At 36.1% G+C, this 26,136-nt stretch overlaps 1 long non-coding RNA gene across 1 annotated transcript in view; it reads left to right on the top strand.

Moving 5' to 3' along the window:
• The window catches only part of LOC148126371 (uncharacterized), a 71,153-nt gene that overhangs the window by 29,907 nt on the left and 15,110 nt on the right, over positions 1-26,136 (top strand). Inside the window, exons 2-3 of the long non-coding RNA XR_015743187.1 lie at positions 8,918-9,042; positions 11,745-12,056. This is a non-coding gene — a long non-coding RNA (uncharacterized LOC148126371). The remainder of the gene's footprint in view (positions 1-8,917; positions 9,043-11,744; positions 12,057-26,136) is intronic.

Below are 26,136 nucleotides of genomic sequence, written 5' to 3'. Positions count from 1 at the left end.
GACATGATGGAAGCAAGGATAGTTTGTATGAAGCAATATAATGAATTGTAACAATATGTAAAATTAACTAGAATGTCTTTTCTTTTCCTTAGTTCATACTTTTAATTTCTTTTGCTTATTATTTTTATTCATTTTCTCTTCTTTATATAACATAGCTTGCCTTGAAAGGGAAAGCCCGATAGGCTTCCCCATCATCCTGATTGGTTGGCAGTCTTGGTCTGTGTTTGTTGGTCTTGGAATTTGCTGTGTTGTGCTTGATTGGTGTTTCTAATATCATCTGTCTGTTTTGTAGCTTTTTTTGTCTTGATTGGCTGGCCACAATTTGTTTCCTGTATTGGAGGCTTTTAGTGTGGCTTGGCTCCGAGTAAACGGACGGCTATCATTTATTAGGAATCTAGGTTTCATCTGGGTGCCTGGTTGGCGTATGTTTGAGCTGGAGGTATCAAGGGGAGTCTGTTTGTGCCCAGATTTTTTTGTTTGAGAGTACAGGCTTCCAGATAATTGACAGTCCAGTGGAATCATCTCTTCTATTCATGCTTTCAGGTCTTTTTTCAATCTCTGTGGCTTCTCTGATAATTCTGTAGCTGGGGTTTGCTCACAGAAACGACTGTGAAAGTCTGACTCACAGACAAACACAATATAGAAGCCTGATAATAGAAGATGAGATTCTGCCGAAACTTTGCTACAACTTTAAAAGCACAACTATAATGACGTGGGAAAATACCCGAACAAAGCTGAATACCATATATATAAATACCGGTGAAAACTTAAGAAAACACACACACACACACACACACACACATCTGCCTATCTCATAAATGCATGATTCTGGGCGGGATACAGCTAAATATATGAGAGCTGAGATTATAGTATCCTTATATTACTAATACAGCTTTGCCTGCATTTTTCAATTGAATTTCAAAATAAAAGGTAAAAACAAAAGAAAAATAAACTCATTTCAAATTTGATCTGTGTGAAATAGTATTGGTGTATTTATAGTGAAATAATTGAATACAAAAACACTGGGAATCCACAAACCTCAGATTCTGATCTCTTTCTTATTTAAGGTTTATAGCCTGTTTGGGTGAACAAGAGAACAGACTCTGGGTAACTGATGCAAATAACACCAGGCTATTAAAACTAATCATTTGAATTTACCTGACAGCAGACTGGAAGCTTCTGTGTAATTTCAGCAGTATGACATTTCCCCAACTTTGTCCTTGTTCTTTGGTTCATGTTACATATGTATGCAATTATCTATCTATGCGGAGGTGTTTGCAGGAACGGATACACTGATTAAAATAATGAAATGTTGCAGAGTTAGGATTCAAGATTTACCTCTCTTATTTGTAGTTTGAAGCTTATGATACAGGTACAAAATAGATGGATGTCATCATTTGCCCTCTCTTAATCCCTGTTTCCAGGGCTCCTGTATGAATGCAATGGTTGTAGGACCAATCAAGAATCACAGCCAATATATTTGCAGGTGCATTGAACATATGAACACATCTTTTCCTGAATTCTTGCAAGTCTGTAACTGTAAGCATTGACTAGACCCGTGATGGCGAACCTATGGCATGCGTGCTGGAAGTGGCATGCACAGCCACTTCTGCCGGCATGCGAGAGGTCACCCAGAAGAGTCCCACTGCGCATGTGTGCGCACTGCTTGCCTGACAGCTGATTGTGGGTATCTGGTGCTCATGGGCAAGGGTGCACAGAGACATGTGGCGCAGGGTCATGTGTGCATGCGCAGAGGGCATGTGGGACCCACACGCATTGCCTTCTGGGTGCAGGCATATGAATGCGCATGTGCAAGTGTGCACACAATTTTCAGCACGGGAGCCCAAAAAGGTTAGCCGCCACTGGACTAGACTGTGCTAGATGGTAAGAAGCATGTAAGAGGCCATCCAGGAGCACCAAGACTTATGTTCATAATACTCTTTATTCAAGTTTAAAATATACAGTACTTTGTCATTGTCTCAAAAAATACAAAGAAAAAATATCTTCCTATTTCTTATCACATATCTACAAACAAATGTTTAAACTCTCGACATTCAAACTTAGTCCAGAAAAATCCATTAAGAGCTATTAGAAACAACAAATAAAAATATTAATTATTAATCTCTTAAAATAATATCCCACAAATTAATTTATCTTATTTTTATCTCTCCTCAGTTTTAATACCATAATTTATCAGTTTCTCCATAGTACAACAAAATTGTTTTCTTTCAATATCTAATCTAGAAACAATTTTTAGCAAATTATTTTTAGTTTCATTGTTCAGTCCTAGTCAAGAAATACCATTAACTTTGTAACCCTTTGTTTTAATTTTAAAAGTCTTGACGATTCCTTTATGTAATGTCCCAAATCTATTTTGGCTTGTTTTTTCCTTTTATTAGGAATTCATTCATAGGCATAACATTATCTGTTTTGTAAATCTGTTGTGAGAGAATTGTCCAAGTCATTCTTCTGACTTAAAAAAATCACTTTTCAGATTATTTTGTCCCCCTTTTTCACTATTAAAACCTCTGCCAGTTTCAGTTTGTAGGTTCTATATAACATCTTTGCTAATATCATTCTTGTCTCCTGACAATTTTAAAGCCTTATCCAAAATAGTCCGATTTTCAGTTATATCCTTTTGTATCTTTTCTTTTAAGCCCAATTTTATTGTTATCAGACAGACAAATATACATTCTAGGTACATTGTTGCCAGATAGCTTTAAATTCTTAGAAAAATATTTTTCTCTATTTTGTGTTAGTGGGGAAATCTCATTTAATTATAATCTTTAATTCTTACGGCTGCCTCTCCTAACTAGCCTTCAAGGTCTCCTTTTATCGTATTTTTCTCTACTCCAGAACACTTTCCCAGGAAGAGATTTCTCACATTTAAACTCAAATCTTAATATATTTTAATGCAATTATAAACAAGTTATGTGAAGTATTCTTATAGCTTTTTCAAAGTCCTGTTTACAGTCACTCGAGCTCTTTAGTCCATTTGAAAACTGTCCCAAACTAACATTCTTACCAACTCTTTGCTGCTAATTTTCAAGGAAGCTTTCTTTAAATTTTATGCTTATATAAATCTTCTTTTGATGTGGACTGGGCAAAAATCATCCAGTATAATGAAACCTGTCATTCTGGAGGTTCCAAAAAGCAAATTATAGACCATTTCTAATAAAAACAATTAAGAGGAATACTGGGCAAACTCACCATTCTTTTGAAAGGCTCCAAATTGGCAAAGCTATCTTTCCCAACTCCCAGAGCCCTAAAATCTGCAGAGACTGCTGTTTTACACTCCTGTCATGGGGAGCATCTGTAAGAAGCATTCTGGGCCATCCCAAATCCTCTTAATCCCAAGAGGAATTTGGGAGACAGTTCCTTCACTGGCTACACTTTCCATTGTGATCATCAGGCCTTCTAAAAGCAAAGCCTTCTTAGTTTGCTATTGCTATGTCCTGAGCATTAAAGCTTTTCTGCTGACAGTTGTTATTGATTGATAACCCAGTTACATCTGAATTAGGTGAGCCGGTCATTAAGTATAATACAGGTAGTTCTTTAATTACAATGGCAATTGGAATTGGAATATCTATTGCTAAGCAATGTAATCATAATGCATGATGTCCCAGTTTACCTCCATAATCTCAGGACTATGCAGGCCACTAAATGAGAACCTCATGTGACCTTGACATGGTAATAGGTGGGAATTCTAGCAAGCAGGCCAGCAGGCAAGAGCTATGACTAGGCAAGGGTTCCAACTGGTTGCTACAGAGTATGGGTAGGTGTACTGGAGGGTGCTACAGAACATGTTCTATGGTGGTTCTATGGAGCGTAGTTGGGCAGGCAAGTGTTGCAGGGAGGCACTATAGATAGAGGGCAGGGCAGTGAAGAAATGATTGGAGTGGGAGCGACTTCCAGGAGTGACTTGCAAAATCCTGCTGAATTCACACTGACTTTACTTGAGGTAATCTGGCAGGAAAGTTTACAAATGGTGACCCTGTGATCCCATTGCAACTGCAAGCTGATTGTTAAGCATCTGAATTATGATCACACTGATCATGGGGATACCTTGTAACTGGCATTATTTTGAGAATCGGTTGTAAGTTACCATTGTTCATTGCCATTGCAACTTTCAATGGTCACTGAATGAGTGGTTGTAATCCAAAAACTACTGTACAAATTGATATAAAGAAGCATTGCCATTCAGTTTGATATAGATGCAACCAGATTGGCAGCCTGCTGGAGAGGGGGGAAAGGGGAACTGGGCAAATGATAGGCCAGCGTGCAGCCCAGTTGTACGCGTGCAGCTCAACTTGCGTGAGTTGGCGGGCTGCTGTGCATGGACATGCACGTGCATCTCAACTTGCAGAAGTTGAGCTGCTTGCCCGTTTGCATAGGTGCCGGCCCACTGCTTGTGCAGCCTGGTTGCAAATAGGCCACTGACCCTGATCTATATCATTGAGTGCCCAATATTGTATTTAATTATCATGCTGAATGTGAGTAGCTTTTGTATATGATTTCACTAATAAATGCATTGTGGTGCACTTTTCTGTAATGTACACTTTTAAAAATACTAATACAGATATATCTGTATTAACACGCACAATTTAAGTTGATTTAACCATGTCTACACTTCCCTATTTCTTTTCCAAGGACATCTTCTGAATTGTCAATAAAATTAGGTTTAATAAGAATATCTTGGTCTTTCTGATCAGGGCAATCTCTGATCCTATAGATCAGGGTTTCAAACTCAAAGGTCGGTGGGCTGGATCCAATGGGGTGCTTAGATCTTGCCTGTGGGACTATCCTGAAAACAATGAAGGACCAGCTTGTGGTGTCTCTGCCAGTGAAAATGGAACTCTGGAGGGCTGCTCACAACCCTCCAGAGTTCTGTTTTAGCTGGTAGAGGGTTGCATGAAGCTGTCGCAGCTGAAAATGGAGCTCGGGATCCCGTTTTCACTGGCAGAGCACTTGGACCACCACAGGCACCCCCAAGATGAGTAATGTTGAGCTGGCCACACCCACCCTGGCCATGCCCATCCCAGTCCCCCAAGTTCAAACAAAACCCTGATCTGGCCCTCAATGAAATCAAGTTTGACAGCCCTGCTGTAGATGTTGCTGAAAACCAGTTTTGTTTCTGGCCAAGCAGACCACAGCTTTGGAAACTTGTGTGACCCTAGCAAAAACGGGAAGCTGCCCATTCTCTGTTACTCTTTTACAAACAGAAACATTGTATGTTTTTTAGAACTTTCCATGTTCTTCTATAGCAGCATGGATGGTTACAACTGTTTTCATTTGCTTCAAATGAGCTGATTTAAACTAGCTGATCCTCATTTAAAACTAGCTGCTCCAACTTTTATTCAGACTGAGGCTACTGGCAAAGCATGGAAAAAATATGTTTTGCCTTAGCTTCTGCAAATTACAGGAGGTCTATCATGTTAGCCAGATAATGTGAGCCAAATAAACAACTGCAGGGCAAGCTTGCTGATAAACCCAACTCAGGGAAACCTTGCCTAACTTGATTTAGAATAAGGGAGTGGTATGTATATTGAATATTTCCATAGAAACCTCTGGCAGTATTTTGAAACTTAGAATGATTGTAGACAAAGGGCTTATTTTTCTCACAGAAGTAAAAAGACAACGGTGCATATTTTCTCTGAATGTTTATGCATTGTAGAAAGTACCAATAAATAGAACCTAAGGCACCCTTTCAGTCTTTGTGGAGGAAGGCAAAGAGAATGCAGGAAGAGAGCAATAATAATTAACAACATATTCATGTAAACATGTCCTTAATGTTTTATCAGAGTCCATCCCCCAGGTGTGTCCCTGAAAAGTTTAGTAACAGGCAAGAATATCTGCAGGTTAAAAAAAATAATCAAGACATGATTTTTCCATGACTGTTTTCCATGTGTGGCACAAATATGATTCATATAAAAGATAGGTGGGGCTTTGTTTGCGGTGTCTTAGCTGCTATCTTGACTTCTTTGACCACACCCGTTGACACCCCTGGTAACAGGTATCTAAGGAAAAGGTGTATTTCCCCCCTCCCTTTAATCATGGCACCCTAGTTGTGGAATGCTGTCCCAGAAAGCCTTTCAGAATTAAGTGAACCTTTCTTTTTTTTAATTTAGTCTCTCCTACTTTTAATGTTCATATCTAATTTAACTTTTCCTTTTGTTGCTTGAAACTTTCTGTCCCAGTGATCTAATTTTCAGCTGCCATACTTCCATGTGAATGCCTTTTTATAGTCATGGACCCAGAGTAGTCTGAAATCGAAACCTTATTATAAGGAATACTTACAAGATTATTTGGCTGCCATTCTAGTCATACTATTTGACTACACTCTCCATTATAATATTTAAAATTAAAGCTTCCTTGTGTTTATTTTTAAATATTTTGGAGGTAAGTTAAGTCTTAAAAAAAAACCAAAATACAATATACAGGTAGTCCTCTAGTTATGACCATAATTGAGTCCAACATTTACGATGCTAAGTGAAACATTTGTTAAGTGAGTTTGCCCTATTTTATGACCTTTCTTGCCACAGTTGTTAAGTGAATCATTGCAGTTGTTAAGTTACTAAAACTATTGTTAAGTGAATCTGGCTTCCCCATTGATTTTTCTTGTCAGAAGGTCGCAAAAGCTGATCACATGATCGCAGGACACTGCAACCATCATAAATGTGAACCAGTTGCCAAGCATCTGAAGTTTGATCAAAAGACCATAGGAATGCTGCAATGGTCATAAGTCTGAAAAGTGACTTTTTCAGTGCTGTGGTAACTTTGAATGGTCACAAAATGAATTGTTGTAAGTTGAGGACTACTTATATATTGGATGGTGTAGTCATGTTGGTGAAATTACTATATAATTTAAGTTATAATATAACTTTTTAAAGAAATGTGCACTGAGGTATCTATTTTGTATTGGTTTAAAATGTTCTGATATACCTTGAATTTGATTTGAAATATTAAATCAAGCTAGAACTACTATAAAATGGCAGGACCATTTCTGTGCTCAGCTGAGAATGATAATTAGATTAAATACTGACTTCCTCCTCTTACTCAGTCCTTTCTCTTAAATTTGTTGTACCTTGTGAGTTGTAGCTGAGTTCATATGCCAGCGTAACTTCAGCAACTGCAAGGCTTTTTTGTGCTCATTTATATGGGTGGAGTTGGTGATGATATGGTGGACAGGTATTGGGAGCAATCCCTAGCTGTTTTCTGACGCTGGGTGGGGTTCCTGCTGCAAGTTCAGTAATCTAAGCAATAATTAATGTTTAAACTTTATGAAATGAAGTTTCAAAACTGAAAAGCTGTAGAATGAGTGTGTTGCCAAGGAAATATTTTCTTTCTTTTGAAATAATTTTTTGTCCTGGATTTCTGTCAACATACAGATTCATTATGTTTGTTGTAAGCTTGAATCCAGAACAACGATGGCTGTCTAGTGAAAACAAGAGAAGGAAGTTGAAGCCAATTTTGCAGAAACAGAATAAGCCCCTCTCTCCCTCTCCCTCTCCTCCTCTCTCTCAGAGAAAGGGAGACCACTGAATTACACAGTGATGACCAACTATACCCAGTTGTCACATTAACTACAATGGGAGTTTGTTGTGTAAATATATATATTTCACTCTACAAAGTTTCTGCCTTAGCTACAATTAAGAAATGGTTGCATTTTGCTTAATGCTAAATTTATTCTCTATTAACTAGGATTGAAGTTTGTTACAACTTGATAGTTTGTTAGATTTGCTGAGTTGGTTTCCTCCCATTTTAGTTTCTAAATCCTACCTAAGGAATCCTGTATTTGCTCCAGAAAGAAAAGTAACTCATTTAACTATTCCCAGTATTTAAATAAATGCAAAAGGATCTAGTGTTATAGTTATCATTCCCAAATTATTAACATGTTTTTATTGCTTTGAAAATCATTTATATCATATATAATTTTTCTTTAGTTTGCAAGTAATCTTTAAATAGAAAACTAATGAAACTGAAGAATTCTAAGCCTTTTGGAGTGGTGTTACTTTCCATTGCAGTCCCTGTAGTAGAGAGTAGAGACTCAGTGCAATGGAAACACATTATGTGTAACTGTTATGCCAATTGATAGGAGTGGATGTGAATTTAATAAGAATGCTGTTCATGCCCATATTATGTCTTGAAATGGAATGTTCTGGGTGGGGCAAAATTCAGCTGCAGCTCCTTTCTCTGGAAGTAAGCCAACTCATCTCTTCTGCTTTGATCATCTGAATCCCAAAAAGGTTAGGTTATTTTCACAGGCTATGAAATAATATACATGTTTAATATAAAAATAAATATGTCATTACAGAGCAATCTGATTTTTTTAAAATATTGTTTTTCCACTTGTAAAATCAATTTAATTCCTGTCAAAGTAACCATACATAATATTGCTACTTGAATGGTGGAATAATGAAAAATGATCTATATTAAATCTATTTAATCCTAGCAGATTTATTTGTGCTTAACTGAATTAAGATGTTCAAAAGATGCACAAAGACTACACAGAATCGCCACAGGATAGTAATGGATCATCAGCAAGTTCATAGATATGTCATATTCCTCTGGAAGTAACTTTTCTGAAGGAATATATCTCTACTGCAAGAACAGATACAATGGTCAATATTTACAGATGGTATTCTCATAACAGTAATGTTAGTGACTTCGTTCATTGAACTTGCACAAAAATTAATGTGAGCACAGAAATTTTGAAATAATCTACAAGTTCCCCAAAGAAAAGGTGTCAAGTAGTCAAATAGCTCCATTCTGGATTAATAAATTAATAAATGTTTTTAATTGAAAAATGTGCTATCAGGTTTTTTCTATTTTTTTTTTAAATTAAACATGTTGAAGCTTCAATTATTATTGTTTTAGTCCTACCTGGAAAGTGATATGCATAATATTCCTTTTATAGAATCTTGAAGACAAGTACTCTCTCTCTTTTCCCAATTTAACCCCGTATATGTTCACCTGGATGTTTCAGTAAAACTCTGGAGAAGCTATGGAACTGACGCTCTTGAGTGGCTGGTGAAATGCACAGTAAGTCTTATCTGTATAAAATTATTGTTTGCAGGCAATTGTTTTAATGGATGCTGAAGTGCATAGATAACCATGTAAGAGCTAATTTTTTCTTAATACATCCAACAAGATGTAGTTCAGTGGTGAGAAAAACAAGCCCCTGTTCTTAGAACAGAAAAATCAGATGCACAGGTACAGAATAGACACTACGGGCTCAACAGTAGTGCTTGTGAGACAGATTTAGGTATCTTGGTGGACCACTGCTTAAGCATGAGTCAGTTATATGCTGCAGCCAAAAAGATCAATGTAGTTCTAGACTGCATCAACAGAGGTATAGCATCAACATGGGAAATGATAGAACTGCTCTACATTTCGGCGGTTCAAATCCCTAGTGCCGCATAAGCGAGTGGGCTCCTGTTACTTGTCCCAGTTTCTCTCAACCTAGCAGTTCGAAAGCATGTAAAATGGAAGTAGAAATTAAAATCCTTTGCATTTGCAAATCTTCCAAGCCTTTGTGTGCAAATTACTTTAAGACAGGCTATCATACACATATATTAATCATTCTGTGTCAGGAAATTCCGCCTTACTTTGAGGTTGGATCTTCCTCTGACATGCTTCCACCCATTGCTTCTTATCCTGCCCTTAGGTGCTGGGAGAGTGAATTGACACCCTCTCCCCTGTGACACCCTTCAAGTATTGAAGATTGCTGTCATGTTTCCCCTAAGCCTTCTCTTCATACCTAGTTCCTAACATACCTAGATCCTTTAGCTGTTTATCATACAATTTAGCCTCCAGAACTCTTATAATCTTTGTTGCTCTTTCCTGGACTTTTACTAGGCCCAATTAATCTTTTTTTGTGTGTATTGTGGTGACCAGAACTGGACACAGTATTCCAAATGTGACTTGACTAATATAATATAAAATAAAGGTTCCCCTCGCACATACACGCTAGTCCTTTCTGGCTCTAGGGGGTGGTGCTCATCTCTGTTACAAAGCTGAAGAGACAGCACTGTCCAAAGACATCTCCGTGGTCATGTGGCCAGCATGACTAAATGCTGAAGGTGCACGGAATGCTGTTACCTTCCCACCAAAGTGGTCCCTATTTTTTTCTGCTGGATTAAAACAATGAACACAAATCAGACCAATAAATTGGCCCTCTGCCTTGTTAAAGCATATGAAATGAACTTTTATTGAGCTGGATATCCCTGATCGATGGTTATTAAGACAAGGTTTTATTTGGAACCATTTGGTCTTTTTATACTGGAAAATTATATCCTTACACATCAAATAACACCATCATAGCAACTGATTATTTAGAAACTATTATAAATGATCCAAAAACAACATACAGGTAGTCTTAATGTATAACCATTCCTTTAGTGACCATTTGAAGTTACAAATAACACTGAAAAAATGGCTTATGACCAACCTTTACGCTTAGAACCATTACAGCATCACCACGTCACATTCAGTCATTTGGCAACTGGCATGCATTTATGATAGTTTCAGTGTCCAGGGTTTTTGTTTTTTTTTACAATATTCCCAGCAAGTTTCTGATTAGCAAAGTCAATGGGTGAACCTAGAAATGCTTAGTAACCATGTGATGCATTTAATAACTACAGTGATTCATTTAATAATCATGCTAATGACTCACTTAACAACAGCTGGCTACAACAGAAACTCTGGGCTGTCCGAGGATTGCCTGTATATCTTCCCTCAAAAAGGCTTATGCATGAAAATGTCATTAAAGGTTATTTGATTAATGCTATTTGAAATCGAAATATTCCCTATCCTGGATAAACATTTGGCATCCTTTTGTTAAGTTTCCTTCTGTCCAACTAGTTTTCACAGAGTATTTAGGAATCTGCAGGAAGGAGGACAAAGAGAAATTGTAATAACAGTCACAGAAACGTAGGTGCTACATATTGTCACCAAATGATTTGAATGGGATCCACACTTTTAATGAAAATATCATAATGTATTATGTTATATTCAAATAAAACTAGGAATATAAGTTATGTACTGAGTTTACATCTATTTACATATTTACATATTTAGTGCAGTCCCTCTAGCTATTTTGCATAATAGCTCCTGGAACAGAGGGCACTAATTTTGGAGATGCTTATCTAACTACTGTTGTCTTTTAAACTTCTTTTAACATAATTGGACACATTTTTTAAAGTCATCCAATCTAATGTAATATACCTTAAGTAAAACTTTATTAGGAATAGGACCTTTTCCATCGATGCTTCAAAAAAAGAAAGGATGGGGAGGGGACACAGAAAAGGAAAGAAAATTCCTTTCTGGCTTTATGAAGTCAGGCAAATGAAACCTCTGAGAATTAATTAGATTTATACTTCCACTGGATTTTATTTTTATAATACTGCTTGTTGTTATAATAAATAATGTATTAGTTTTTTATTTTAATCATGTAAATCATAACGACATTTTATTGATGTGAAAATATGTTTAATACAAATAAATTAATTAATAAAAATGAACACAAATTAATATGATTGGAGTTGGATGATGACCAACATTTGGCAATGAGATATTGGGTGTAAATTACAATATCGTTTCTTAAAATTTGTGGATGGTTTTGAACAAGATGTTTCTTTGTGAACTTATAGGTAACAATTTATTTTAAGTCCAGTCTAAAATATCTATATGCATGATTTTATTTAAGATTACTTGGCATGGTATTTTTATCATTCAAAATACAGAGATGCTCTTGAAATGCAGAAGAATACAGTCTCAAATTCTTTGTCTTCCTTTGAATTATTGACTCTTTCTTGAAGAAGAATACATTGCATACTTGGTCACCTTCTCGCATGTGAATTTTTAGAGGTGAGAGTCATTTGGGGGAGTTCCCCCATGTTGTCATACAGCTCATATGAGAAGCAGTCTTGAGATGTCCTATGAATCAACTTGCAATGGGACTTCTTAAGGCTTAAATGGAGGTGTGACCCACCTGAGTCAAAACTTTATTGGATCTTCCCCGGATGAGACAGGAAGAATCATTTGTGCACCTAGCAGTAAGACACAGCATTTTGAGTTGGTGTTGAGTGAACTGTGATATTATTCTGTCATGTGTGTGCTAGACAGATCCGTCATGGTTTTTGCAGTGTCCCTCTTTGAACTTCCTCAATGAAAAGAAAGATATAAGCTTCAATTAATTGGTTGAAATATTCTGCTACTACATTTTTTAAAAAAGGGACTGTCTAGCACTTGTACCTCACTTTTCAGTTAATGAAAGAATCAAGTAAGTTGTAAATAAATGAGAGGCAGGAATTCTAAAATTTTATTATTGAGTAGTTTTCATGTGGATTATATAGTGCTTCAGATCCAGTTCCAAAAAGATATAGAGCAGATGAGACTGTTTGCAACATTCTAAAACAGCCACTTTTTTCAAGATTATATGACAAATGTTAAAGCAACCAGATGATCCCAGGAAAAGATGTGGCTGCTTTAAAGGGCTGTAGATAAGTCCTAAATTTGTGTTCCTACATGCTCTGAAACATTTTTTGACTGTTTTTAGAACTGACTCTGGAAGTATTACATAGCCTTCCTAGCTATAAAACTACAACATTTTTAAACCTTTCTCATAGGCCATGGGTTCACCACCTGGCTTTTGAGAATTATGTCCTCCAAAAACTAGTCAGTGGAGCATCAACAAAAATTCAATCTTATTTCATTTTCTTTACATTTAAGTTCAACTAAAGTTAAATATAATGAATATGATTCCTCTCCAGTCATGTATTCAATAACATTTTTTCCTAACATCACATTCATTTTACAATTTGGCAAAAGGTTTGGAAGTTCTTCAGGACAGTATGTGACTCTGGGCCCAGGATACCCTCTCTTGATTGGACCATGTGACATCAGAGTCACGTGGTCCAATCAAGGCTCTGTCTGATGGCCTGATGACATCACAGCTTCAGGGTTGACAATTGGAATACTAAGTGCAAATGAGAAATCAAAGCTTTCCCCGCTTTTAACAGACATGTGATACTTGTGACCTTGATTGCAGGAACTAGGTTTTGTCTGCTATTTTAGTGTCATTAACCTCCAGCTCTCTTTGGGTATCAAGTTATGAACCATTGAGATAGAGTCTACATTGTTAAACAGACTTTATAAACTTTTTTCTTGAAATATGGTGGTCACAAATCCCACTGTCCCTTGCTGACATCTTTTGGAATTGCAGTACAACTAGAGTGCACTAATTTGGGAAAATAGTTGTAAAGTCTTAAGAACATTAAAGTACAGTAAGCAGCCATTTTTTCTACTTTAACAGTAGCTCAGCACTGTTGTTGTTTTATGTTATACAACTATAAAGGTGGGAATTATCCTAACTATTCTATCCTGGAGTTTGAGGGATGCCCTCTTTTCTTTTTTGGCCACCACATGATTGTGATGTCATTAAGAGTAGAATCTGGAAGACGGATTCAATTTCCACAAATTGGAGGACCCAGATAGATGGTGATGATTAGCTGGTGGCCATATGCTAAGGCACTAATGTCAAGATGACAGTGAGATAAGAATAGAGAGCCAATACAAGAAGATCCCCTGAAGAAACTTTATACCCTTGCCCAAAATCATGGGAGATAGACTACTTTATCTGACAACATTTTGTTTATTGAAGAACCATGAATCACTTTTGCCTCAATTTATTCAACTTCTAAGCAAAGGATTCAGTAACTCCGTTATCAGATGAACTTTGTGCTCACACAGAGAGGGGAATGTGTATATCCTGATGATACCACCAAACTTGATTCTTGTCATTCTATGGATTCCCTAGATGGAAATCCATTGGGAAAAAGGTGGGCATCCTCCCCAACGTTTTTCTAATTCTGAAGAACATAAAACATTTGTTCCTAAATGTTTACATTAATTAATGTATCTGTCATCAAATAATATTAGCATATACTAAATTTTATGCTGGAGCTGTACACGTGAGATCTGTTTCAAGCATTTATTTGCCAATGTGACATGGGACTGGATTAAACCATACCCAAAGAACCGTTTGTGGTCCAAGAGTACATTTTAGCTACATTTTTAAACCACCTAGAACAGCAGATGGATGGCCATTAGAAGAAGTGAGATGGAATCTTCAGTCTTTTTTTTTGCTTGTTTTGAGAATAGAGAGTAAAATAATCCAAGTTTATTAGATGTTTAATAAACAAGATATACCTATTAGAAGCTTAATATGATTATTATACTGTCTATTAAAAATAATAAACAAGTAGGCAATCTGCTACTGAATTTCTTTAATATAATGTTCAGAACGGGGGATATGTGTGTAAATAAAAAAATCAACACAGCAGAACTGGCCTTGTGAGGCAAATTCCAGCCCTTTTGTCAAGGACACATGCAAAAAAGGTTCGGCTTGTATCACAATACAACTTCTACTGTTTTATCTTTCTCTCTCCACCACCCTCTTGTGGATGCTACAAGGTCTCTGGGAGCTTCAGAAAGAAGGGACTAAGGATACATAAATTGTTTGCCCATGGCTACAATCATTATTTTGAAAAATAGAATGTAGAAATGAAACATTTTGCTATTCCATAATTCTTTTAAAAGTAAATATTTGGAAATTTCCCCCCTCCTGCCCCATCTTTTAAACTTTCTGGCCTGCAAGCATTTTAGCCACACCTCTACCTAATTCACAGATTGTTTTACAGGACAAGCTGCAACAATGACTGATTTTGTCTCTCAGTTCACATGAAGAAATTCTCATATACCCTGCTAGTGACAGTCCCTCCCTGTTGTAGGGATAAGGAATTGTGGAAATTCTTGTCCTATTAAAGAAGAAGATATAGAAAGTACTCAGTTATCCCTAAATGCTAGAACATGGAATGACTTTTGTTTTTTTTGAAGCAATGTCAAATGATAAAATGAGTGGTAGAAAGACTAGAGCAGAGATTTTCAAACGTTTTAGGCCCTGGAACTTGTTAGTTTTTTAAAAAATAATTCCAGAACTCCCGGTCAAAAATTAAAACTCTAGAGATGAAATTTTGCTATATTAGTGCTAACTTCTCACCCACAAGCTCATTGAGTATTGTGTCAAAAGTGTGGCTGTGACTCTGTGAGGAAACCCCCTTCCACCCAGCTCAAGAAATGATGGTTCTGTCTTCAACCATCCACTGATGTATCTACTAAGCCCTTTGAGATAAATGCCATTCAAATTCTGTGTGGAATTTGATGCAACCCTTATTGCAATGACTGATAAATCCTTAAATCTTGATTTTGTATCTCTTCCAACATCTCAGTTCCATGTATTAAAAGAGGCATGGTACAACCTGTTCTAAAGATGATAGTTCTCCATTTGGAAGCTTTATTATTTGTTATATAATTGATCATAGTATTATATCTAGCAATGGAATATGAGTTTGTGTTTTTAGTGATTCCATTCCTGTTTCCAAGGAAACTCCAAATGATGACCAAGCAACCTCTACCCATTCCTCTTACTCCTAGGCTAAGAGGGTCCCATGGGAATCTGTTCTGTTGTTTAATAACTACATGAAAACTCTAGATAACATCAGACAAAAACTCTAGACAAAAACTCTCATCACTAGCTGGGTATGTCCCTAAGATCTTTCTTTCAAAAGAAAGCACCTTTGGGACATAGACAACTAGATAGACATTGTAATGGATATGATGTACTGAAACAAAGGAACTGTCTATTGGCAGTTTACAGCACTGGAAAGTGTATAACTCTTTGACTCTGAATTGGATTGTATTCCCTGTGAAGAGCAGGGATGAAGTTTTAGTGTATCCCTGAGACAAATATACTAATTTCTGTTCACAAAATAATGCTGATCCATTATTTTGTTCACATATGCAACAGTGAAAAGGTCACTACTCTGTTCATCCTAGGTTGCTACTCAAGATGTTCCAAATATAGTTGTCTTTTTCCATATAGCTAGCAGAGTGCTTTTACCAACTAAACAGGTTTGATTCAGCCTACAAAGCACTGTGTAGTATGTGGGCTGCCAACATTGGTCAATAGTTTTAGGCAAGTGCCTATTTGCATTCAGAAATGGGATTATGTCAATTATTGCTTGATTCATTCAGTTCCTTTGGGTGGTGAAACTCTTTCAAGAGGGCTTGACTGTTCTGTCAATTGCTTGAATCAAGTGGCAATTAGTCACATAAATATACACAGTGAGAATCAAGGCAACATATATGCCAATGTTTATGCCAGTACTTATGACCAAGAATGGATACCCTTCTCTTTAGAGTCTGGATCTGCTTTCAGGAATTGAGGAAGCTTAATCTTCAGGGGAACTACAGCCTTATTGGTCAAGGAATGAGGAATGAAGGATTGGTAGGCTGAAAACCAATGGTACCTGGGCAGATTGTACAGCAGATTGTACAGCAGATCATACAGCAAAAAAGCCTAGATAAATAATATGGAACTAAATCTATAATGAATCCACTAATTCATGATAGGGAACTCCTATGGCAATAGAAGTTGCTTGCCTCAATAGCCTTTTTATAGCATGGAGATTATAAAGACTTTAAAACACCTTTTAGATTTATAAGATTAATTAGATTTATAAGAAGCTGGCAAGACGGGAACCAATGAAGCTCAGTCCAGACAGAATTGTTGCAGAAATTGTTGCAGAAATAGGTGCCTTCCAAGGAAGCGAAAAAAAAAAACCAGTCAAAAGTCTGGTGACTCAAAAAGGCAGATAAAAGTTTTAAGATTTAAACACAGGCTGTGATATACAAGACTCTGTTTTGCAAATAAAGATATAATTTACATTTTTGCATTGCTAATCCAGTTCTTGTTATGAACCACTGTTCCTTTGACAATATTAATGTGCTCATAAGGTGCTTCCATGGAAGCCACAGGTCAAAGCATCAACTTCAATGGCACCAAAACCCTAGCCACTATAGAAAACCCCAGCCACAGAATCATCAGAGAAGCCATAGAGATTGAAAAAAGACCAGAAAGCATGAACAGAAGAGATGATTTCACCAGACTGTCAATCATTTGGAAGCCTGCACATACAAACAAGAAAATCTCCACACCACAAGCCAGGCAAACACCTGGGCACAAACAGATCCCCCCTGATACCTCTAGCTCAAACACACCCCAACCAGGCACCCAGATGAAACCTAGCTTCCTAACTAATGATAGCCGTCCATTTACCCGGAGCCAAGCTGCACTAAAGGCCTCCAATAAAGTAACACAATGTTGCCAGCCAATCAAGATACAAAAAGAGCCAAAAAACTGACAGAAGATATTGGAAACACCAATCAAGCAGAACACAGCAAACTCCAAGACCAATAAATGCAGACCAAGACTCCCAACCAACCAGGATGAAGAAAAAACCATTCTGGCACAGCAATAGGCTGCCCCAAATTTAAATCTGAAACCACTATAAAAGCCTGACTCACAGATGAACACTATACAGAAGCCTGATGATGGCAGATGAGATTCTGCCAAACGTTGCTACAACTTTAAAAGCACAACTACAATGACGTGGGAAAATACCGAACAAAGCTGAATGCCATACATGTAAGTACCGCGAAACTTAGAAAACAAATATATATATATATATATATATATATATATATATATATATATATTAAATAAATTTTTTATTTGGGTTTTCACAAAAACATAATACAAATAAAACATCTTTTTTGAGAATAGCATGATCCTGGGTTAGCACTTCTTCACAGAGACACAAACTCAATTTCATATTCATCTTTGTGTTCTATTCCATATCTTATTACTATTTTAACATTTTCTCCATAATTTTTCCCCTCCCTTGGTTTTCTTATATATCTTTTCTAAGTTTCAATGTCTTTCCAATCATTATATTTATACTTTTGTCTGTCCTGTTTCAATTTCATATTATCTTTTCTCATTAAACAAATTTTCCACTGTAGTTACTAATTGGAGTATGACACTTTTATATCTTTTAATTTTATCCATTCAACTCTTATTTAAACTTCAATTTATGCCTTTAAAATTATAACATTCAATATAGTACATAACTTCCAATCGAATTCTGCTTGGTACATTTTTAAAATACACACTATGTTCATACACACACACACACACACACACACACACACACACACACACACACACACATATATGAACATAGTGTGTATTTTAAAAATGTACCAAGCAGAATTCGATTGGAAGTTATGTACTATATTGAATGTTATAATTTCGGGTTTTCTCCCGCATAAGATTGGAAGTATCTAGGCAACGTTTCGATGAAGTCTCATTCATCATCTTCAGGCTTGTGTCTTCGGCTCTGTGCTTCTCAGAGTAATGTGAGCTTGCAGTTGCTTCTTCCTTTTAACTGCTAGTGGGGGTGTGACTTGATTGGGTATGGGCTTGGCTCTGTTCTGATTGGGTGGGGGTGTGTTCTCATTGGTTGGGGGTTTGGCTGTGTTCTGATTGGTTGGGGGTTGGCTGTGTTCTGATTGGCTGGGGGTGTGTTCTGTTCAGGTGGGGGCTTGGTTGTGCTCAGGTTAGTCTTAGTTGTTGGGGGATTTGAGCTGGTGAGATGTGGTCCACGAACGCGAAGCCAAACAACAGGACCTCTGAGAAGCACAAAGCTGAAGACACAAGCCTGAAGATGATGAATGAGACTTCATTGAAATGTCGTCTAGATACTTCCAATTTTATGCGGGAGAAAACCCAAATAACCAAAGATCCATATGTATATATGTATATGTATATGTATATGTGTGTGTGTGTGTGTGTGTGTGTATATATATATATATATATATATATATATATATAACACACACACACACACACACACACAAACAATAGTAAATAAAAAACTCATTCCATTCCAATTCAATTCTATCATTAATATTAGTTAAAATCTTAACATCTTTAACATTTCTTTTCAATTGAACATCATACTTCCATGTGAACACTTATAAACTTTCCATTATTCTTTTTTTCCATATTTCTCTTTACTTATATTTTTATAAATCATTAGTAATAATTAAAATGTCCCCATCCTTTCCTAATTTCATTCTCTCATTCACTTTATTTCATTTATTTTTTAACAAACATTCCACTCCATTACAATAAGTATTTTATCCATCATTTTAATCACACATTGTTTCATATTTTCTAAAAAAATTTCTATTTCTAATATAACAATACTATCTTATGTACCTTTGCAGAATCCCCTTTTCAGTTAAATTTTCACCCATTATCTCTAAATAGGCTTATACTTTCAATCCTTATACATTTTCCTTGTTTCTCTGTATCTTGTTTCTGCCCTTTATAACTTCTTTTCCTTGCCTTCTCCCCCCTCTTCTTCTCCTTCCCCTTTTTGCCCCCCGTCTGTCTACTTCTAATTCTTTCTTCTGTGATCCTCTCTTTTGTTGCTTCCTAATATTGTAATTATTTTTCAAACTATTCTTTTTTTTGGTTGTTTTTTCAAATCTTAAACTTTTCACTCTCTTTCCCCCCTTTCCTTTCCACATAAAATTACTTGATCATTAAAGATGGCTTCTTCCTTGTCCCAACCTTCTTGTTCTACAAGTATTTCTTGTTGTTTCTCATAGTTCCAGATCTCCATTTCTAAAAATTGAAATATGAAGCTAAAAGAATCTCTTCCTTCTTGTGCATCTTCTTTCTGTTTTTTAAGTTCCATTTTCAGTTCTTCTGAAAGTGATGCCATTTTAAACACTTTTAAATCCAATAGCCAAAAATCCAAAAATCACCAAGTAATCCACATAATCCAAAGCTGTTTCTTCTTGCTTCTTTTTTCCACTTTCTCTTCCAGGGATTCAATTATTTTGTTACAAAGTTTCAGTTAGAATGTATCTTTTAGGAATCTTGTTAAGGTTTCACTGTAAGTTCTTTTTAGTTCCAGGCAGTCTCCATCATTTTTCCAGATCCCACCCTTTTATTCTTTCCTTTTCTCTTTTTTCCTGCTTTTAAAGGTTTTTGAGTATCCAAAAGTCTTTATTATCCTTTTGACATTTTATTTTCAGCTTAAATGCTTATTGATGTCAAAGTGGATTTTTGCCAATTTCTTACTTAAATCTCTTAGCTGTCAGTATAAGGAAGGGAAGGGGGAAAAAAAGCCAAATCCTTTCCCTTTCCTCTCTCCTTCGCTGCTTCAAAGTCTTCTTTGGGAACAATGTTATTTTTTATAGTTCAAATTCCAGGGTACCTTATGTTGTTGCTTTTTCAGTTTACCCTGGTCAACCAAAACTTTCTCTTCTTATCTTCCTCCTGCACATTCTTTTCCGGTCGAGTTCTTCTTTGAGGTGGCCATTTCTGACCACCACTGCAACCGCCTTCAGGAAAGTGAGTAATGGCCAGCTGAGGAGGAGAGATGTGGCTCTCCTTGACCCTGTTGGCAGTCTCCCCCCTCTTCACCACTTCTACAGGATGGCTTAGCCCCAAATCCAGCTGGCTCAGGGCGCTCCAGTGGCGAGCATAGATTGAAACTGCACACAATCGTGGATTTCCGTCCGTCACCGAAGAAGCTCAAACTGGAAGTCAAAACCATGTATATTTTAACCAGGCAAAATATTAAATATATTGCATATTTTAAAACTTTTTAATGAAGGATAAATTGAATTTCTAAAAAAAGAATGAGAATCTATAGATTTATAGATCTAAATACCAACTAATAAAAATCAATTCAAGCTTAGTAATTGCATTACATAATCAGCCTAGAACTGTGATTCCTGTCCCCCAATTCAGAATTCCTCATCTCCTCCCCAGAAAGGGAAATAGAGAAATGAGGACGAAGATACTTGAGAAAACACAACTATGAGATACTTTCATAAAACTAAAAAGTTTCTTCATTTACATGTTCCACATTAGTAATTGAAACTCATTAGATTAATTTAATTGGCTTCAAACTAGGTAACTATGCATTTGTAATGTCAATTTGATCTCCAAATTAAATTCAGTGATCTCCAAGTCAATGAAATATTGAACTTCCAAGTGAGATGATAATGAATAATGGAAGGAAATATTTGCAGTTGTATTCCTGTGGGTTGCAGTTAGTCAACAACATTTTAGATTTCTCTTCCTGTGGCTGAACAGAAAGGACCACCCAAGGAGTGAGAGACCTAACCTGAGAGTTACCCTCAAGCATGCAACCTGCAGACTGTTGCTCTAGCAGCATGGTTGGCAACCTTTGGGGATCAGATGCCCACATTTAATTTCATCATGGAACTAAACATCAGAAAAGGTAGTCATGATGTAAGATAGATATGGGATTTTTTAGTTCTTTGCCCAGTTTTTGAAGAAAGGAGAGGTTTTAAGATAAATCCTTGAAGTTACACTACAGGTTTGATTGACACTCATGAACATTATACTGAATTTTCTAGTGAATCTTGGAGGTGCCCTACAGCCATACCTACTTTAGTACTTTGCCTGAAGAGTAATATAAATATGTAACAGATAAACCATCATGTCTCCTTATGATGATTTTATAAGCTGCTTTTCTTCTATTTTTTGCATGTAGAGTGGTTGCAAGAGTAAGTCATCCAATACAATTTTGGGATCAATTACCTGTCCCTCCCATAGTTCAAGTTGCCATTTCTCAATGCTAATCCTCATTAATGATAATTGCACCAGTGGTATTTTCTACTTATATTGTATGCGTTGTACACTTTGTTGACTTTGCAAAATACAGAATTATTTGTATATCTAGATGCATCTGTTTGTGAGCTCTTGATGCTCTTTGAGCTTAGTTGAGCTCAGAGAGCATCAAGGATGCTGCAGTTCAACTCTGAACTATGGTTACTCTCTTCTATTGAAAAGTGGTTTGTAACTTTAATAAATTCAAAAATAGTAAATGATGATGATATCTGTCTCTTTTAAATGATGGGATTATTATAGGACATAATGACATTCTGCTGTGTTCTTCTCCAGTGTACTAATATCACAAGAATCTGATTATGTGATCATAGTTTTTGATTGTTTGATTGTTAGATTTTCATCCTGCCTTTATTTATAAATGTTTCAAGGTGGTGAATATATCTAATATTCCTTCCTTCTCCTATTTTCCCCACAAGAACCACCCTGTGAGGTGGGTTGGACTGAGAGAGAGAGTGAGTGCTCAAAGTCACTCAGCTGACTTTCATATCTGAGGTCGGATTAGAACTCATGGTGTTCTGGCTTCTAGGCCAGAACCTTAACCACTACATCAAACTGTTTATATCTGGATTAGAACCAAAAGTTAAAGATAGACATAAATACTGATTTTTCATTGAAAGGAATTTGCAACTTGAGAACTATAATCTTATCTGATTCCTTATAGACCTGTCTAGGCTTCATGAATCTATTTCAGAATCCATGCTTTCTATGTTTTATTCTTGTCCTTCAGGCATTCAGCATGAGAGAAAGTTTTTTTTTCCAGTGGTGATATCAGGGATTTAATTCAGTTTCATATTTTTATTTCAAAATATAAGAATTGACTAACGAAGGACCATGAGTAGGGCTTCCCAGTCTAGCCATGGGTGTGATTGATGCACAAGATGGGTTTGTGTAAAGGTCCTCTTAGCCAAGACTGCAACTTGTTCTTTGAGAAGGAGCCACAAGTTCAAGAGGACCCCCAAATTGCACACCAACTCTGTTTATCCCATTCAGAGTTTAAAGTAGGAAATCTCTGTATTTGGGAGCACTGAAACTAACACATGCTTGGTTTTGCCAGCATTGAGATGAACATATTCACTTGCACCTTCCAGCTTTCAGACTCTGGGAAGCAATCTTGTATCACCAAGTATCACCAAGACAGAAATGTACAATTGGGTATGATCTGTACTTTGATGATACCTCAGCCTATGTTGATAGATTACCTAATCTAGCAGCTTCATGATGTTGAGTAGGATCAAAGAAAGAATGGAACCTGACACACCCTGTAAATGATGATGAAAAAATGAAATGAAAATTCTTTATTTTTGTGGATTGGAACAAGGTCAAGTTCTTTGACTTTTTTCAAGTTTCTTTTAATATTTTCCAGAAATAATTCTGTAAATAATCTGGTTTAATGGCACACATATTTGTTACAAAAATTGCACATGAAATAACAGATCTGTAATCTGTTTATCACTCTCACTGAGGATTTTGTGCAATCTTGGAAATAAGGAATGGTATTTATTATTTGATATAAATACTTATAGACTTATGTATTATTCCAATTGCCAACCAGTGTGGTGGCCTAGAGGTGAAGACACTGAGGTTAAGAGTTCAGTTCTAGGACATGACAGGTGTTTCTCTATCAGAGAGCAAGGAGAAAATATCTGCTACAAACTCCATGTAGGCGTCAGAAAGAGCATCCGGCCAGCTCAGCTCCATTCAATTGCCTTGACTCCACCCCCAATAAAAGAGATTAGAGGGTCATAAAAAGGAAAAAAAAAAGTGGTATTCCAATTGCCAAACAATTCTGAATATCTTACAATTATACCATAAGTAAACAAAATGAAAATATCAAAATAGTAAATAATACTGAGGTATAAATAGGATAAATGTAAATAAATAATAAAGCATTGAACAATAAAATATTCCTGTGCAAAGAAAACAAATCCTTACATGCCCATATAGGTGCACATTTTACCCTTTCAAATCAAATCTGTGCATTTAAAATAATCCCCCCCCACACAAAAAATCTGGAATTTAAAGATGAAGCTACAGCAACAACTGATTATAACCCTCTAAGAGAGATGTTATTTATGATCTGCCCAAAAGTAAGATTTTTTTTTAAGTGTATTATTCTCTAAGTTATTTTGATGATGTTATGCCTACAGAATGGAATGAAAGAAAAAGAAGAGAACTCACCAGTTTAAACAGGAGGAAATGGGATAAAATCAAAAGAAGCTACTGTTTGTTTACTGGAAGTTTCCATTACTATTTCTCATTTGAAATGTATTTGTGAATTTTGAGGCACTGATTGGAACAAATTTGATAGGTTTAAAAACTTCTGAGAACTGAAAATCACCCTAAATCCCATAGATATGCAAAATCATTTTAAGAGAAGCACCTGCTTTGATGTGTTAAAATTATGTATTTTATTTTCCATTTAAGGTATTGATTTTACTTATAACTTTCTCTACAATAGCAATAGCACTGAGATTTATATACTGCTCCATAGTACTTTATAGCACACTCTGAACAATTTACAATGTTGGCATATTTTCCCCAACAATATAGGTCCTCATTTTAACATCCTCAGAAGCATGGAAGGCTGAGTCAACCATGAGCCCGTCAGGATTGAACTCCTGGCTGGGGGCAGAATTAGCCTGCAATACCGCATTCTAATGATTGCACCTCTACAGCACAATCTCAGATTCATTTCAAAAAAAGGTCAAGCAAATAAAATACTTAGGTACAATTTTAAATGTTACAAATGCTTCACCTGAACCATGATAAACAAAATAAAAAATAAAACAAAAAGGCCACTCATGTCAAAGATTATTTAGCATTTAGTATTTATTTGATTTGTCAATCACTTACAAGATACAGGTATTAAAAATAATGGTTTATTAATAACCGAACTTATAGACTGGTCTTTCCTGGATATTATCATTGGTCTGGGTCCCTGTTTTTATTATTTTATTTTAAATAGTATGAGAATGGAGTCCCACAGACTCATAAGCAGCTCATTTTGGAAGAATTTAAACTGAATATGAGAATACAAAAATATTGAAAGGCTGCATGAAATCTTAGTTTCCCAACTTGATGTTGCACATGCTAAAATGTAATACGTGATATTTTACTGAGCCTAAGGATTTTTACTTGTAAATTACTCAGAGTCACTTAGTGAGTGGACAGTGTATAGATTTGATAAATAAATAAAGCTACAGTAATGATAGCCAGACAGAACTTTCGATCATTGACCAATAAAAATGAAACCAACAAAATGAGCAATATAAAACTATCCTCTAAAAACTAATTATTAGCAATCATTTGTGGGTAAAGCTTACAAACAATGTAGCAAAAATTTGCTACTTTTAGAGAAATAAATTTATCTTGATTATTCAACAGACAGTCCAGATAAATTCTATCAGAGTATCATGTTGCACTATTGTTCTTGATTATCTTACCTTATGGGAATATTGTCAAGGCATAGCAAAATATGCTTGAATTTTCATTAAAGAAGTTGACATTTTTTAGCCAAGGTTGTTAAAAAATATTATTGGAGCTGGTGGCCAGAGCAATGGAGCTAATTATATTCATTAGGAGAGAAAGAAGACTGAATTTGCATATATATATATATATATATATATATATATATATATATATATATATATATATATATATATATATATATGTTTTCTTCAGTTTTCGCGGGTACTTACAACTTTAAAAGCACAACTATAATGATGTGGGAAAATACCCGAACAAAATATATTCTTATCTGTTTTCTTAAGTTTTCGTGGGTTCTTACATGTATGGTATTCAGCTTTGTTCGGGTATTTTCCCACGTCATTATAGTTGTGCTTTTAAAGTTGTAGCAACGTTTCGGCAGAATCTCATCTGCCATCATCCGGCTTCTGTATTGTGTTCGTCTGTGAGTCAGGCTTTCACAGCTGTTTCTGTTTTAAATTTGGTGCTAGCCTACTGCTGTGCCAGAATGGTTTTTTCTTCATCCTGATTGGTTGGGAGTCTTGGTCTGTGTTTATTGGTCTTGGAGTTTACTGTGTTCTGCTTGATTGATGTTTCTAATATCTTCTGTCTGTTTTGTAGTTTTTTTTGTCTTGATCGACTGGCAACATTGTGTTTCCTGTATTGGAGGCTTTGAGTGCAGCTTGGCTTCGAGTAAATGGACGGCTATCATTTATTAGGAAGCTAGGTTTCATCTGGGTGCCTGGTTGGCGTGTGTTTGAGCTGGAGGTATTGGGGGGGTCTGTTTGTGCCCAGGCATTTGCTTGGCTTGTGGTGTGGATATTTTTTTTGTCAGCTCCATAGGAACACTACTACAAAACCTGGCCAAATACCTAGCAAAGCAGCTATAGCCCCATGCTGAAGCAGCAGCTTCACATGTACAAAACTCATACCACCTCTTGGAAATGATCAAAGATCTACATGTGGAACAAAAAGATCTGCTTGTAAGTTTTGACGTGGTTTCACTATTCACTCAATTCCTGATAAAA

Source organism: Pseudonaja textilis, chromosome 3 (assembly GCF_049901715.1).
Source record: "Pseudonaja textilis isolate UNSWEBS1 chromosome 3, rPseTex1.2, whole genome shotgun sequence".
In the NCBI taxonomy this organism is placed as follows: Eukaryota; Metazoa; Chordata; class Lepidosauria; order Squamata; family Elapidae; genus Pseudonaja; species Pseudonaja textilis.
This window is presented reverse-complemented; position numbering and strand designations above follow the sequence as displayed.